At 58.4% G+C, this 13,642-nt stretch overlaps 1 protein-coding gene across 14 annotated transcripts in view; it reads left to right on the top strand.

The window, feature by feature from the left end:
- Nucleotides 1–3,575: 3,575 nt before the first annotated feature.
- ZBED4 (zinc finger BED-type containing 4) overlaps nt 3,576–13,642 on the top strand; it is a 28,585-nt gene continuing 18,518 nt past the window's right edge. For 2 of the 14 annotated variants that reach the window (XM_061124295.1, XM_061124297.1), the window contains exons 1-4: nt 3,576–3,691; nt 4,290–4,407; nt 5,412–8,372; nt 9,244–9,469. The gene's annotated coding sequence lies outside the window, so the exon portion shown is untranslated. Of the gene's footprint in view, nt 3,692–4,082; nt 4,172–4,289; nt 4,408–5,411; nt 8,373–9,243; nt 9,470–12,198; nt 12,324–13,642 lie in introns of those variants that run through there. The other 12 variants (XM_061124299.1, XM_061124305.1, XM_061124302.1 and 9 more) reach the window with 12 other exon arrangements.

The following is a 13,642-nucleotide window of genomic DNA, read 5'->3' as shown; positions in this document are numbered from 1 at the left end:
GGGCCCAGAGCAAATCCTGAGACCTGGACAAACTCCCCAGCGCCCTCCTGTCCGGGCCACTGTGTCCAGCAGCCCTGATCCACCTCTGACATGGGGGGCCGATGCTCAGCTCCCAGATCTTGTGTGACCCTGCTGTGCCCTGCCGGCTCCGCCCCCTCGGGGACGCCCCGCCTCCAGCTCCAGTCCTCCTCCCCAGAGGAGCAAGGATGTCACCGTCTGAGGTGGGGGTGGTGCTCCCAGGGACAACGGGGACAATGCGGACAACGTGGTGAGGGTCTGGTGGGTGCTCAGCATCCAGAGCCGCCTCCTGCAGCCGGACGGCTGCCCTTCCCGCTGGGCCCACCTGGGGTCTCCTCACCTGACCTGCTGGCAGTTTTCCCCTCCTGCACACACACACACACACACACACACACTCACACACACACACAGCATTCCTGTTGCCCCGAAGGGAAGGCAGGGACATGTGCAGAGGACAACGGAGGGGGCCCATTTTCAAGGTCCCAGAGCCACAAAGACCCGCACCCCAGAAAGAGGGAACCGTGGACTCTGGGACTCAGCCGGAGACAGGCGGGTGTCTGCCCCAAACCCCTATGCAGATGGGGCTCCATGGCATAGCTGCCCTCACTTCAGGCCCAGCCATCAGGACCCTTGATGTGGTCACCAGGGCCGGGCACCCAGCAGCTTCCACACGTGACACCATCAACCTCCTGTCCCCTGAGCTGGGCTTGGAATCAGCGTGGGGTGAACCCCTTCCAAGGACCACAGTGCAGCCCGTGTGGGCAGAGAACCACCAGGGCGCCGCAGGCCAGCCCGTCCTCAGCCTCGCTGGCCTCAGAGCGGGTGGCTGGGTGCTCTTTATTCCACACGTTGCCTAAGCGTGGACTGCACACCGCGGCCAGCACCGGGCAGGAAACGTAACCCTCCCTCTTTCCTGGGGCTTCGAGTCTGTGCTCAGAACTCAAATAAAACACAGGCACTCATGCTTCTCTTGTTTGAGTTAAAAATAAAGTCCAGCATCTTGGGCTCACAGAAAGTGCTCATCCAGGGTTTGGTACATGAATGGCCTGCAGCTGTTGACAGGGTCATGAAGTGGCCCGAGTCACTGGAATGGTCCGGTTTATGCTGGTGCCAGTCTCATGAGTGCCGTGCCCCATCTCAGGCCCATGGTGCCCCATCTGGGCATTTACGTTATGTTGTTGTTATTCAGCCCCTCAGTCGTGTCTCTCCGTGACCCCACGGACTGTAGCACGCCAGGCTTTTCTGACCTCCGCTGTCTTACAGAGTTTTCTCAGATTCATGTCCATGGGGTCAGTGAGATATGAAACAAAAACCCTTCCTGGAACAGGTCAGAGCAGGCACACCCAGCCAGGCTGCAGGTGGGAGAAGCGCACGCAGACAAAGGAGGGAGGGGGGAACTGGTGAGGCCCTTGGGGAAGGGTTGTCGTCACCAGCCAGGGGAACCTTTTACATCCATTTCAGATCAGTGCCAGGCCACAGTGGGGTCGCAATCAGCCCACCCACCAAGATGCAGGGAACTGGGCACCACCCATCATCACACAGGAAGAGCAGGCCCTGGCCCCTGGAGCACTCCTTCCACCCTGAGAGGCTAACCACAAACAGGTCAATGTCAGAGGAGAATGAGGCTGGGAGATGGGGAGGGTACTGCTCTGTAGGGAAAGACCAGAAAGAGCCACCCCCGCCCCAGATGACATCTGGCAAAGATCTGCAGAGGTAAAGGGTGAGACAGGCAGACGTGTGGGGAAGAGCATTCCAGTTCAGGAAGAGTCCGTGCAGAGGCCCTGAGGTGGGGCCCAGGAGACCACCTGGGCTGGAGCGGAGTCAGCGAGTGCGGGCAGGCGGCAGGAGCTGGGCAGTGTGGGCACCACCACCGAAGTTTTAAGATCCAGCATTGACCATGAGACAGCAACCCCCGTGAGACAGTCAGTGGAGGAATGACAAGCCATGGGACCAGGTAAGAGGCTGCCCATTCATCTAGGGCACGAGCTGATGACTTTTTCCGCAAAGGGCCGGAGAGCAAATACTCCTAGCCTTGCCTGACACGGGGTCTGTGCCCCAGCTCCTCAACGTGGCCTGCGTGGTGAACACAGCTGGAGGTGGCCCGTGAAGCAGAGGTTTCCCCTCTGTTCTGAGAAAACTCCGGTCAGGACACTGACATTTGAATTTCACAGAATTTTCATATCATGAAATATTCTTTTTTCTTCCCAGCCATTGAAAACTGAAAAAACATGCTTAGCTTGGGGTCAAATAAAAAACGCTGGCGGCAGGATTTAGACCGCAGCCGTCCTTTACTGTCCACCCACCAGCCTCCAGCTTTACAACAGACCTCCACCACCGTCCTGGGCCAGACAGAACCCAGCAGCCGCTGGGGTAGGAGAACAAAAGGAACAAAACCTGCTGCGACTAACTTAAGATTTGATAATAAGCAAATTAAAAGAGGGTGGGAGAAGGTCCTAAGTTCTCGCCTGCCTGTCGCAGAGGTCAGGCCTCTGGGGCTGGAGTGCGATCAGAGGCCAGACAGGCAAGCAGAGGGCGGGGGTCACGGACGGGCAGGCAGAGTTGGGGGGCGGGGGTCGTGGAGGCCGTTGTGGGGGGAGACACGGAGGGCTCCGGGCAGACGGAAACACGGCCAACTGACCCCACTGAATTGGACCAGTCATTGTTGAACGTAAGACGTCCTAACCGTTACAGTGAGACTTAGGGAATGAACCTGTGTCTCGTTCTCGTACCAAGTTGTAGTCTAGAACAGGGTGACAAAATCAGTTGCAGAATTTATTTGGTCAGTGAATTACTGTGAGTTAGGAAACTGAGTGTCCGGGACAGACACGGAGAGCGAGCCCGGCCCGCGGCTTTCCCGAGACGAAGGGCCCCCCGGTCCCCACACGTTAAGCTTTAACCCCTGCGCCCGGCGCACTCGCGCACGGCTGCACCTTATCGCCCTTGACTCCAGCGCCTAAACGCGCCCGGCGCGCACGCAGAGCCCCCCGGAGCCCCTCGGCGGGACGGACGCCGTCCGGGTAAGGCCCGCGCGCCTTTCCTGGCTCCGCGGCCGGGGGGCGCAGCGCACCTGCGCGCACCTGCAGGCGGAACCGGGCGCCCGTCGCGCCGCAGCTCCCGATGCCGCGGCCCGCGTGCGCCCGCCCTGCCGCCGAGTCACCAGGAAGGCCCCGGCGGCTCGCCCCGCCAACGTCCCCCGTCCCTCCAACGCCCCCAGTCTCGTCAGCGCCGAGTACCTCGCGGCCTCCCCACTGGCCGCCCGGGGGCGGGGCCGGCACGCGGGCACTGCGCCTGCGCGGCCGGCCCTCACAGTGATGGCTACGCTTGCGCAATCGGCCCACGCCGGCCCGGGGTCGGAGTGCGCCTGCGCGGTCACACACGCCGGCCCTGGGGGCGGGACTACGCCTGCGCAGTCGGCCCAGACCCGCCCCATCAGCGGCGCCTCGGCACCTAGAGCTGCCCGTCCGGCCGGGCCCCGGGGAGAGGAGGGCGTGCGGGCACTGCGCCTGCGCGCGCCGGCCCCGCCCCCGGCCCCGCCCCGGCCGCGCGGGGCCCTGGGAGGGGTGCAGCGTCCGGCGGCGGCGGCGGCGGCGGCGGCGCGGGAGGGGCCGGGGGTGGACAAAGCCGAGGCCGATGAATGGGGCGCGTACGCCTCCGCGGCCGTGGGGTCCCCGCGGTGAGTGCGCGGCTCGCTTCCGGGGCCGGCCGTGCAGGCGAGCCGTCGGGGTCGGGGTCGGGGCCGGGGGGCCGGGGGCCGAGGCCGGACCCAGGGGCCGGGGGCCGGGGCCGGAGGGCGAGGCCGGGGTCGGGCCGGGCGGGCGCGGCGTCGCCTGCGCGGGGCGGGGCGGGGGCGTCCTGCCGTCGCGGGGACCCCGCCCGGGCGGGGGACTCGGCCTCAGCGCCCGGACGCCGCTCCAGCTGCGCGCCCCGCAGCCTCCGGCCCGGCTGACAGCGGGGCACTCGGGGCGCCTCTTCCGGCCGCGCGGCCGGCGGAGCGAACGCGAGGCGGTGGAAGCTGGCGCGGACCCCGGGCCGGCCGCGGGCGAGCACGGGGACAGGCGTGCCGGCCGGCGTGGGCTCTCCGGCTGACCACGCGGCGGACCCCGGGCCGCAGTCGCCCTGGGGCGGGGGTCGCCGGCCGACAGACAGGTGCCTGGTGAGTATCTGTCCTGATGGCCTCTGCCCTCCGCCACCGCCACGGATCGCCTTACACGCTGTGCTTTTCGGGTGTCCCCCCACCCCGGTACAGTATTTCATTTTCTGTGCGCTTCCAGGAAGGAGCAACCGGGGCCTCGTTTACACGTCTCAGGGAGCACACGAGACGCTTCTCATCTCTGCACGGTTCTGATGCTTCTCGGTTACCGTGCGTGTTTCTGGGTATGACATTCAAGTGTAAGTAGTGAAAGCCCGAATCAAACTGCAGAGCAGAATTTCGAGCGTTTTTCCAGTTGCGGTTTTTTGTTGTTTTTTTTTAAGACCCAAGTAACGATGGAGTCATTTGTGTATCTTCTTTTATCTTTTTTTCTGTGACCCACACCATCCTGCTTGCTTAAGAGAATTGCCAGACCCCTAGACTCTCCTTGCATTTTGGGTGACTGTCCATAGACACACATACATGCACCTCTCTGCAAGCAAACCCCTGCCCAGCTTGGCCATCAGAAGCTTCTGTGGGCATTCTCAAGTTTGTAAAAAAGGGAAGTTATTTGTTTTGAAGTTAACTCTGATGAGATCAAGTCCATAGTTTTGAAAAACGCCATCTCAGACTTGCATGAGACCAGTTTGCTAAGGCATTTTTGTGACTTTTTATATTAATTTTTGATGTCTTCTCTACATCACGGTGTTAAAATTAGGAGAGGAGGAAGGATTTAGTTGGAGTTTTTAAAAAGTGCTCTAAACAAGCCAAATTGCAGTTATGACTTAATTTCCATGCAGAGTTATCTTGTGAGAGGAGACTGCTCTCACCAGTTCATACTCGGGGCCTGCCACAGGCTGTCCGTGCAGGGGTGCGCGCTTCCTGTGATCCTTAAACAGATGGTATCTGCTTGTGGTGGTTTACATTTTCTCAGGAAAAGATGTAGCACAAGTTAAGAGATTCTATGAGTCTTCAGGAAGTTAATCTCCTGTACTGGAAAAAAGCACAGACTTTGAGTCCACATCACCCCACACATACTGTTAATTCCCGATGTTTTCGGGCGTGATACGTCTGCTGTTTTTTCGTGTCACCACACACAGAAGGAGGTTTGTGAGTGGCTCGCTCTGTGCCAGGAGTGCTCCTGAAGCGCTGGGAAAGGCTCGAGGGGAACCGTCAGGGCTGTGGATCAGGCCCTGCGTCTGTGCAGAGGCGCCGAGGCCGCTGTGCTCAGTGCGTGGTGAAGGGCGTGTGTGTTGTCTTTCAGGTCCTGGGCTGCGGGAGCACAGGCGCTGTGACCGTGGTCAGTCTGTCCTCCCTGCCTGCGTGTCCCTGCCCGGCCTCAGCTCCTCCTTCCCAGCTCTGCTCTCATTCGTTCCCGCCTTCCCTGGGAGGACTGCCGGGCGCAGGCACACGGGGGCGCCTCCGACTGTCCCTCAGCAGCGCTGTTTCCTCCTGAGCTTCTCTGCACGAGGCATGCGGCTGAGAGGTGACGGTCATGCTCCTGGTTACCGCTCCATGTTTAAGGCACTGTTTAAATCCCAGGACTTGATGTAAGCTGTAGGAGGCATCGTTTCTGCTTACAGTTGGTGTCTCACTGAATTCAACTGCACGGAATCCCGCCCCAACCACCCCGCAGCCTCCCGGCTGGCCTCCCTGCAGTGTCCAGTGACGGCAGGCTTCCTGTCAGAGCCTCGGCCCCTTCCACTTCCCTGTCTTTCCCTCCCTTCTCCCTTAGGCTTCGTCAACGCCTGATTTTCATCACTCAGGGGTATTTAGATCACTTCTAGTTAACTATCTGATGTGTGCTTTTGGCAGCTGGTATCCTGGAAGGCATCGTGAGGAATGAAAGAAAGTCATTTCTTTTCCTTCCTCCTGTTTCCGAGGTAGAGGGCCCAGGAGAGCTGGAGATGCCTGCCTCTGCGGAGGTTCCTCACCTCTCTCCTCTCACCTGGCGCTGTTCTACCTGCTGGGGCCACGCTGCAGGGTCGTGGTGGGGATGGACAGAGAAGAAGGCAGAGTGCGCTCTCCAAGGAAGAGCACAGGCAGGCATAGGCAAGGGTGATGGGCAGTGTGAGAAGTGCGTTCTCGGAAGACCACTTGGAGAGGAAAGGACCTTTGCGTCCCGTGCCGAGGGGTCCGGGGGTGGCGGAGCAGAGACCCTGCGTGAGAAGCGGCAGTGAGGCGCGGAGCCCGGCCCCGGCGTTCGGGCCATGTCCTGTCGTGAGGCCCGTCACCCGCCTTGCTCAGGTGTTTACCCTGCTCGTGTTCCGCTCTCCTTCGGGTGCAGGCCTTGCGGCAGCCACCTGCCCCCTAGCAAAGTCCGTGCACCCCAGAAACCGGAGATGCTGGGCCTGGGCGGGGCGTCCCCTGCTGACCTTGGGCACTGCCCGCCATGGCTCCTCCATCCGATCGGCCCTGCCCTGCCCGCCCCAAGCCCGCAGGCCTAAACAGAGGGCCCATCCTCACCCAGGGCCCAGTGACTGAGCCTGCCCCGTGGTCAGCCTGCCGGGAGGGGGCAGCCCGGGGCGTGTGCCGTTTGGAGTGGGAGTTCGGGTGCCACGTGGACGCACGCAGACACTTGAACCACGTCCAGCGGCAGCCCGTCAGACTTGTGGCTGGTGGGGCCGCCCAGAGTAGGCACTGGCAGAGCGTGGAGGGCCCTCGAAGCCAGAGTGGAGCTAGCCCGGCGGCCCTGGTCTGTGACCCGGAGCGCCTCTGGGTGGACAGGGGCCGCAGTCCTGCACGGAGCCCATGTGCTGCTCGGGCCGCATCAGGGTGCCCCGCCGTGTCTCCAGGAGGTAGCTGCGGGCCTAGGTCTCTGAGTTCAGCCCCCGCAGTGTGCTCTGGCCTCCATCCGGCTCTCGGGCTCCGCCCGGCCAGTTCTGCGTGGTGGCTTCTCTGCACGTGAGGCAGCTCCTCCCCGGGAACGTGTCAGCCGTGGCTCTGCACCCTCCGCAGGTGCGGCTCGCTCTCAGTGTGGACCGGCTCTGCACCAGTAGCCTTGGTGGGAAGGCTGCCACGTCCGAGGGCGAGGCCGCCCGGGTGCAGGGTGGCGCCGGTGCCCAAGCTGTGCCTGGCAGCTCCCGGGAGCCCGGGGCTCGGGCTGCAGGCCGATGTGCGTGTGTCCTGAAGGCTGGGTGGTGGGCTGGGAGCAGGTCCAGGTGCCGCTGCTCCGGCCCTGAGCTGGAGCGCTGGCGCGTGTCCCCCACCCGTGCTTTCGGACTCTCCGAGGAGACAGCAGGGGTCACAGCACGTTTCCACTGAGCGTCCTTTTCTTCTCAGAAGAGGCAGTCCAGTGGTTTGGACTCACGCTTCAGCACATTGCCTGCGAAGGCCCGGGTTCAGTCCCCAGTCAGAGACCCAAGGTCCTGTGGGCTGCATGCCACCCACCGCCCCCCGACGGAAGAAGAGAGACACAGAGGCACGTTCTCGCCCCAGCACTACGGCCGTGGAGGGAGTGAGCGGTCATCCTCGTGGCATTTAGCGGCCAAGCCGCAGTCCGGTTTCCCCACTCGGGACATTGACTTTTTGAAGAGACTAGGCCAGTTGTCTTGCAGAAATGTCCCTGTGTTCTGGGTCTGTTTGCCATTTTCTGCTTTGCCGTTGACAGTTGGCCCTTGAACAACACGGCGGGCAGTTGGGGGCCGCCCTCCGCAGGCTCGGCCGTCTGAGGATAAGTTGCAGCTGGCCCCCGAGGCCCGGCTGCTCCCACCCGCAGGCGCCACCCGCCGGGGACCCTGCGTCTTCAGGCGGCGGTGCTGGGCGTCCTGTGCGCCGCCCTCAGACTGTCCTGTCGGGACGGCCCCGCTCTGTCGGGCTGTTCCTCCCCCTGCCTTTCACGTGCGTTTCCCTCGCCTGTGACACGCGAGGAAGGCGGGACGCTGTGTCTTCTCCCCTCATCACCCCTTTCCGGGGGCAGGGGCTGCAGCATCCCCCCTCCGCGGCAGATGTTTTCCTTTTTCCTTTGATTCTTTGAGTATCAGTGCAGACTAGCAGATTTATCAGTTACATCGTAGTCCGCTGAAATCTCCTCTCTTTGTCATAGCGCTCAGATTGTCATGGCCGACTTGTGGGAGCCCCGCGGAGCTGGCTCCTGGCACGTCCTGGCGGCATGTCCGTTCTGCAGCCGTGCTCTACATTTGCAGAGCTGCAGGCGGCTCCTTCTGTGGGCGCTGTGGTCCCCTCCCGGCAGGAGGGTGTTTAGAAACCAGAATCCAGGGCCCAGGTGTGTTCAGCGTGCTTGTGTGTGACTGCGGCTTTAAGCACTGGTCTCGTGCACAGAGCTAGGAGATAAATTTTTAAAACATCGATAGTTCATACTGATATTTTCAAAACAAATTTAAAATTATACAGTTTTACTTAATTTGTCTTTTTTTTAATTATATCTTTTTCTTGAAAATTTTGATTCTTAATGGCATTGACATAGTTACATTTTGTTTTGTGCTAAAGTACATATAACACAGGCAAAATGAAAATATTATGTTGCCACTGCTAGTGAAATCACTCAGCAGAATTTAAGGTGTTTTTTCGTTTTTAGTTCGTATTCTGCTTCAGGTGAATAAAGTCCCTTGGTGAACATTCTTTGTTTGCAGTATGGTCACTCATTTGATATGTCTTTATTTTCTACATTTTAATGTAAAGGTAATCACACCGCTCAAAAGTCAATATTATATAAAAGATAAAATCAGAAAGCTTACTTGCCTTCATATCTCCTCCACTCTTTATAGGCAACCATCTTTATTTCTGCTTTATCCTGCAAAATAAGCGTGTAAGTCACTTCAGTTGTGTCCAACTCTTTGTGACCCCATGGACTGTAGCCCACCAGGCTCCTCCGTCCATGGGATTCTCCAGGCAAGAATACTGGAGTGGGTAGCATGCTCTCCTCCAGGGGATTTTCCCAACCCAGGGATCAAACCTGCGTCTCTTATGTCTCTTGCATTGGTTGACAGGCTCTTTACCACCAGCATCAACGGAGAAGCGCCAAAATAAGCACTTCACACATACATTAATACTTGTAACTTACCTTGTTTTCCCTCCTGTCTGTTAAATCATAAAAATGTAACGAGCACTGCTGACCCTGTCTTGCTTTTTTTCAGTGGTCTGTGTATGTATTGCGCTTTCCCGGTGGCTCAGCTGGTAAAGAATCCTCCCGCAACGCAAGAGACCTGGGTTTGATCCCTGGTTTGGGACAATCCCCTGGAGAAGGGAAGGGCAACCCACTCCAGTATCCTTGGCTAGAGAATCCCATGGACAGAGGAGCCTAGCGGGCTACAGTCCATGGGGTCGCAAGAGTTGGACGAGACTGAAGCGCCTGGGATGCACGTATGTATCAGGCCTTTCTGGGGGGGGTGTGAGTGGTTTTGCAGCCTGGCTGTGGAACTGCAGCGCCTGACCTGGGACAAGTGTTGCTATGTGTCTGATGAGGTGGTCTTCAGAGTCTGTCCCTGGACATGGGGTTACTGGGCCCTCAGGTGAACGTGACTTGGTAGGGGTCTCCAGGGTCCTCACTGGGGGTGCTGCCAAACTTTGGGGTCTTTCCTCTGATTGGGTGAGATGACTTAAAGTGTTTTCCTTTAATCTGCTGCATCTGCAGCGTGAGGAGTGGAGAAGCATGCGTTATCTGGTCGGGGCCTACACGAAAGCTGGTCGCTGTGTTAGGAAGCCGCTGAGTCCGCGTGGCCGCTGCAGGGCGGGAACTGGGGTGTGTGCGCGTGGGATCCTGCTCTGACAGGCACTCCCATGTTACAGCAGCCTGGAAGGTGCTTGCTTTAATTCTTAAGATGAAAAATAACTGTATGTTCCCCAAGTCAGAACACACGCCTAGAATTGAGACGGTATTTTTTCCAACCCGTGGAAAGAGCCTCTGATGGGCTGCCTCTGCCTTCAGGTGTTTTGCTGTGGAAGCTGAAACACGTGCAGTCGGTCTCGGCAGACCTGGGCTCTGGATCCATCCTCTCTGCTCCTCTCCTCCCTCCTGTCTCTGGTCAGTTTAGGGGGCTGTGCTCCCTGCTGGGCGGAGCCCCACACTCCTCGTCACCAGCTTCAGAGTGACCCTCTGGCTGTCGGGGGTGGGGGGCAGGGGCTGCCCGGCCCCGCGCAGGGAGGCCCACCACGTCTGTCGTAGGAGGAGGCTGTTTCACCCGCCGCCCGTGACCACCGTTTGACAGTCGTGTTGATGATTTCCCTCTGGGCTAGTTCTTACTTGCTGGACATGGAAGCCGTACCACAGGACAGCTGGTTCTGGGTGCCACCCAGGCCCCGTGACCAGGTGGCCCTCACCTTCAAGGCCAGAGGAGCATCTCCAGAGCTCTCGGATGGGTGGCCTCCCACCCGTGTAGAATTATCCACAGTGCCTCAGGCACAGAATCCTTCTGCGGTGTGAGAACTAAAGCCAACATCCATTTGCCTTTCTAAGTACTTGGTGCAAAAATAGAAAAAGTAGTAGCTGCTAGAGCCAGTGACAGCATTTTTCCTAAAACAGAAGCGTCAGGGGCTCCCTGGTGGTCCAGTGGTCGGGCTCTGGCTCCACCGCAGGGGGCGTGAGTTTCATCCCTGCTCAGGGAACTGAGATCCCCGTGCAGCCAAAGGGAAAAAAAGTAGAAACATCACACTTAGGACTTTGAGATAGTGTGTAGAGAACTGGTCCAGCAGCAGAGGAAGACATAAACTGGAAGACAGTGGCCTCCCCGAGAGCCCCGTCCCAGGTGCGTACTGGCGTTACCCTAGGCGCCGGCCCTGGGCCTGGCTGGGGTGGTGTTGGCGTTACCCCGGGTGTACCCCGGGCGCCAGCCCTCGGGTATGGCTGGCGTGGTGTTGGCATTACCAGGCCCTGGGTCTGGCCGGGGCGGTGGTGGCAGGCCCCCTCCGGCTGGGGCGGTCCCCGCTGGTGGCACCGTGGTCCTGTGAGTCTTCCCTGCCCTTGGCTTCCTTGGGGTGGGCGGTGGGCTCGGGTTTGCTCTCTGGGGAGACTGCTTCCGGCAGCTGTGTTGCCCCCTCGGGAAGCGCCTCGTGTGTGGGCCCCCCGCAGCGCTGCCCCCGGGGTGCGGGCGTTGATGAGCGCTCGGTGCGAGGTGGAGCCATTCCCCTGAGCTCCTGTGTCTGTTCCGGGGCTGGACGTGGAGTGGGAGCCCTGCCCTGGCTCTCTGGTGCTGCAGCTCATGTAATGAGCTGAAGGTGGATTTCTCTGTCACTTCTCGAAGTAGTGAATCATTTGCCTTCCATCATCCTCCAGACGTGACCGATTGAGGATTTTACTGGGGAATTAGGCGTTAATAGACTTAAACATTTGATGAGTTTTGATGTGTAATGCTGACCCTTCTTTACGTTCAGATTATCTCATTTTTGGACAGGGGGAGCCCTTCAGGTTGACGCCTGGACCCTTCCTGCACCGCCCTCGTCTGCTCACAGAGGTCCTGGCTCCCTGGTTCCCCAGAGCATCCTCGGCTCATTTCCTGTTCTTCCCGCCCCTGGACCTCGTGGTCCTCAGAAACCCTCGGCTCCTTTAGTGGGAGACGTGTTTGAGAGCTGTGTCTGGAGGTCGCGGGGCTCGCTGCTCTCGGGACTTGGCACCGAGCAGAGCTGGGTGGGCCCCACTCCCAGGACTGCGGGATGCACGGCTGGCCTTCCCGGTCCATCTCTGCGAGGACAGGGGGACCGGAGCCCGCCTCCCCCGCTCTGCGTGCGGCCCTGTCCTTGCTAAAGGCAGCCCAGTGTCTCTGGCCCAGCGACCCGTGTGTCGTCCAGCCCCCTCCCTCGGGCTCAGGGCCAGCGCTGGAGCGCTGCACGGCGCCCGCCTTCTCTCCCGGGACCCTTGCTCAGGGCATCCTGCTGGGAAGATCCTGTGAGCACTCCTCCAGGCTTCTGGGTTGAGGTTTGTTCTCCGGTTGGCTTCTCAGGAAGGACTCAAGGAAAGATGCCTCCTGAATTCTTGCTCGTTGATAATAGTTTCTCCATGTCCTTTGTCTTGAATGTCAGGTTGACTAGATATAAAACGCTCGTCTCGCGTGTTTTTTCCTTGAATATCTTAAACGTGTTTTTCTGTTGTCTTACAGCATAAAACCTTGCTGTCAGACTCGTGACGGTTTCCTTTCCCTCGCGAGTGACCGTGGTCTTTGCCTGAACGGCCTTCTCGAGTCCGGAGGTTTTCCTAGGCTGTACCTGCGTGCTCACTGTCACGGTGCGTTGTCTCCGCTCTGCGCGGCGCTCTTCCTGTGTGTTCGGTGACTGTGTGTGTATGCTGAACGCCACTCCGGGGTGTGTGGGTCTCTGCTGCTGCACGGGCCTTGGTCCAGTCGCTCTGAGCAGGCGCTGCTCTCGTTCTGACATGTAGGCTTCTCGTGCAGAGCACGTGCTCTGGAGTTCGTGGGCTCAGGAGTTGCGGTTCCCGGGCTCAAGAGACAGGCTCGGTGGTTCCGGCGCACGGGCTTAGCTGCCCTGTGGCATGTGGAATCTTCCTGGATCGGGGATCAAACCGGTCCCCTGCATTGGCAGGATTCTTCACCACGGAGCTGCTAGGGAAGCCCGGCATGCTCCTTCAATACACCTTTTTATTGCAGAGTTTTCAGTAATCTGTTCTCTTGCCCTGTCCCCCTTTTTTGTGGGGAAACACCTTGATTGTACATATGTTGGATTTTCATTACCTAAGCTTTAAGTTGGTCAGCTTCTTCTCAGTCATTCTGTAATCTGTTTATTTCTTTTTCATTAAAATTTTTTCTTTCCTAAACTCTTCTGTTGATCTTAAGCAATCCTCTGTGGAGTTTATGTGTTCTTTTGTTGTTTGTAACTTAGTCTTTATTCTAAAATGACATTTTACTTTTATTTGTAATAGTTTCCTGGGATCTGTAATCTCATCTCAGTGTTTTTCTATCTTGATTTATTTGGTTTTTCTGTAGCTTCTTTTGAAAGAAGTTACTCAATTTCACTTAATCTGTGTTTGTATTTTTCTAGTGCGCTTTCATTATCTATAGAGATGTTTTTTCACTTTCAACACTTTTTCTCTTATTCTTATGTAGGATTTAATCTTAACCCTTTTCTGTTGTTCACTGTATTAGTTTTCTATTGTTGCTTTAACAAATCATCAGACTTGGTGGTTGAAGACAGCATACGTTTGGAGGCCAGCAGTCTGAGCTCGGTGCCCTGGGCTTCAGTCACGGTGCTGGCAGGCTTCCGTCCTGGCGGCCTGGCAAAGCCCTTCACTTCAGAGGCCCCTGCGTCCCTGCATCCCTCGCCCCCATCTTCAAAGCCAGCGACGCTGCATCTCTCACCTTCCACAGTCATATTTTCATGTCTCTCCTCTGCCTCTTTCTTTCACTTTTGAAGACCCATGTGACAGCACTGGGTCTACCCAGATAATCCAGGGTAGTCTTCTTATCATCCTGGATCCATAACCTTTATTCCATCTGCATCCTTGCTGACAGTCCTCCTTTGCTGTGTAACTTAACGTAGCCATAGGTCTGAGAATTCAGGCGTGGTCTTGTCTGAGGGCCCTTTATTCTG

Source organism: Dama dama, chromosome 22 (genome assembly GCF_033118175.1).
Source record: "Dama dama isolate Ldn47 chromosome 22, ASM3311817v1, whole genome shotgun sequence".
Classification (NCBI taxonomy): Eukaryota; Metazoa; Chordata; class Mammalia; order Artiodactyla; family Cervidae; genus Dama; species Dama dama.
Note: the sequence above shows the minus strand (reverse complement) of the source record. Positions and strands in the feature narration are given on the sequence as shown.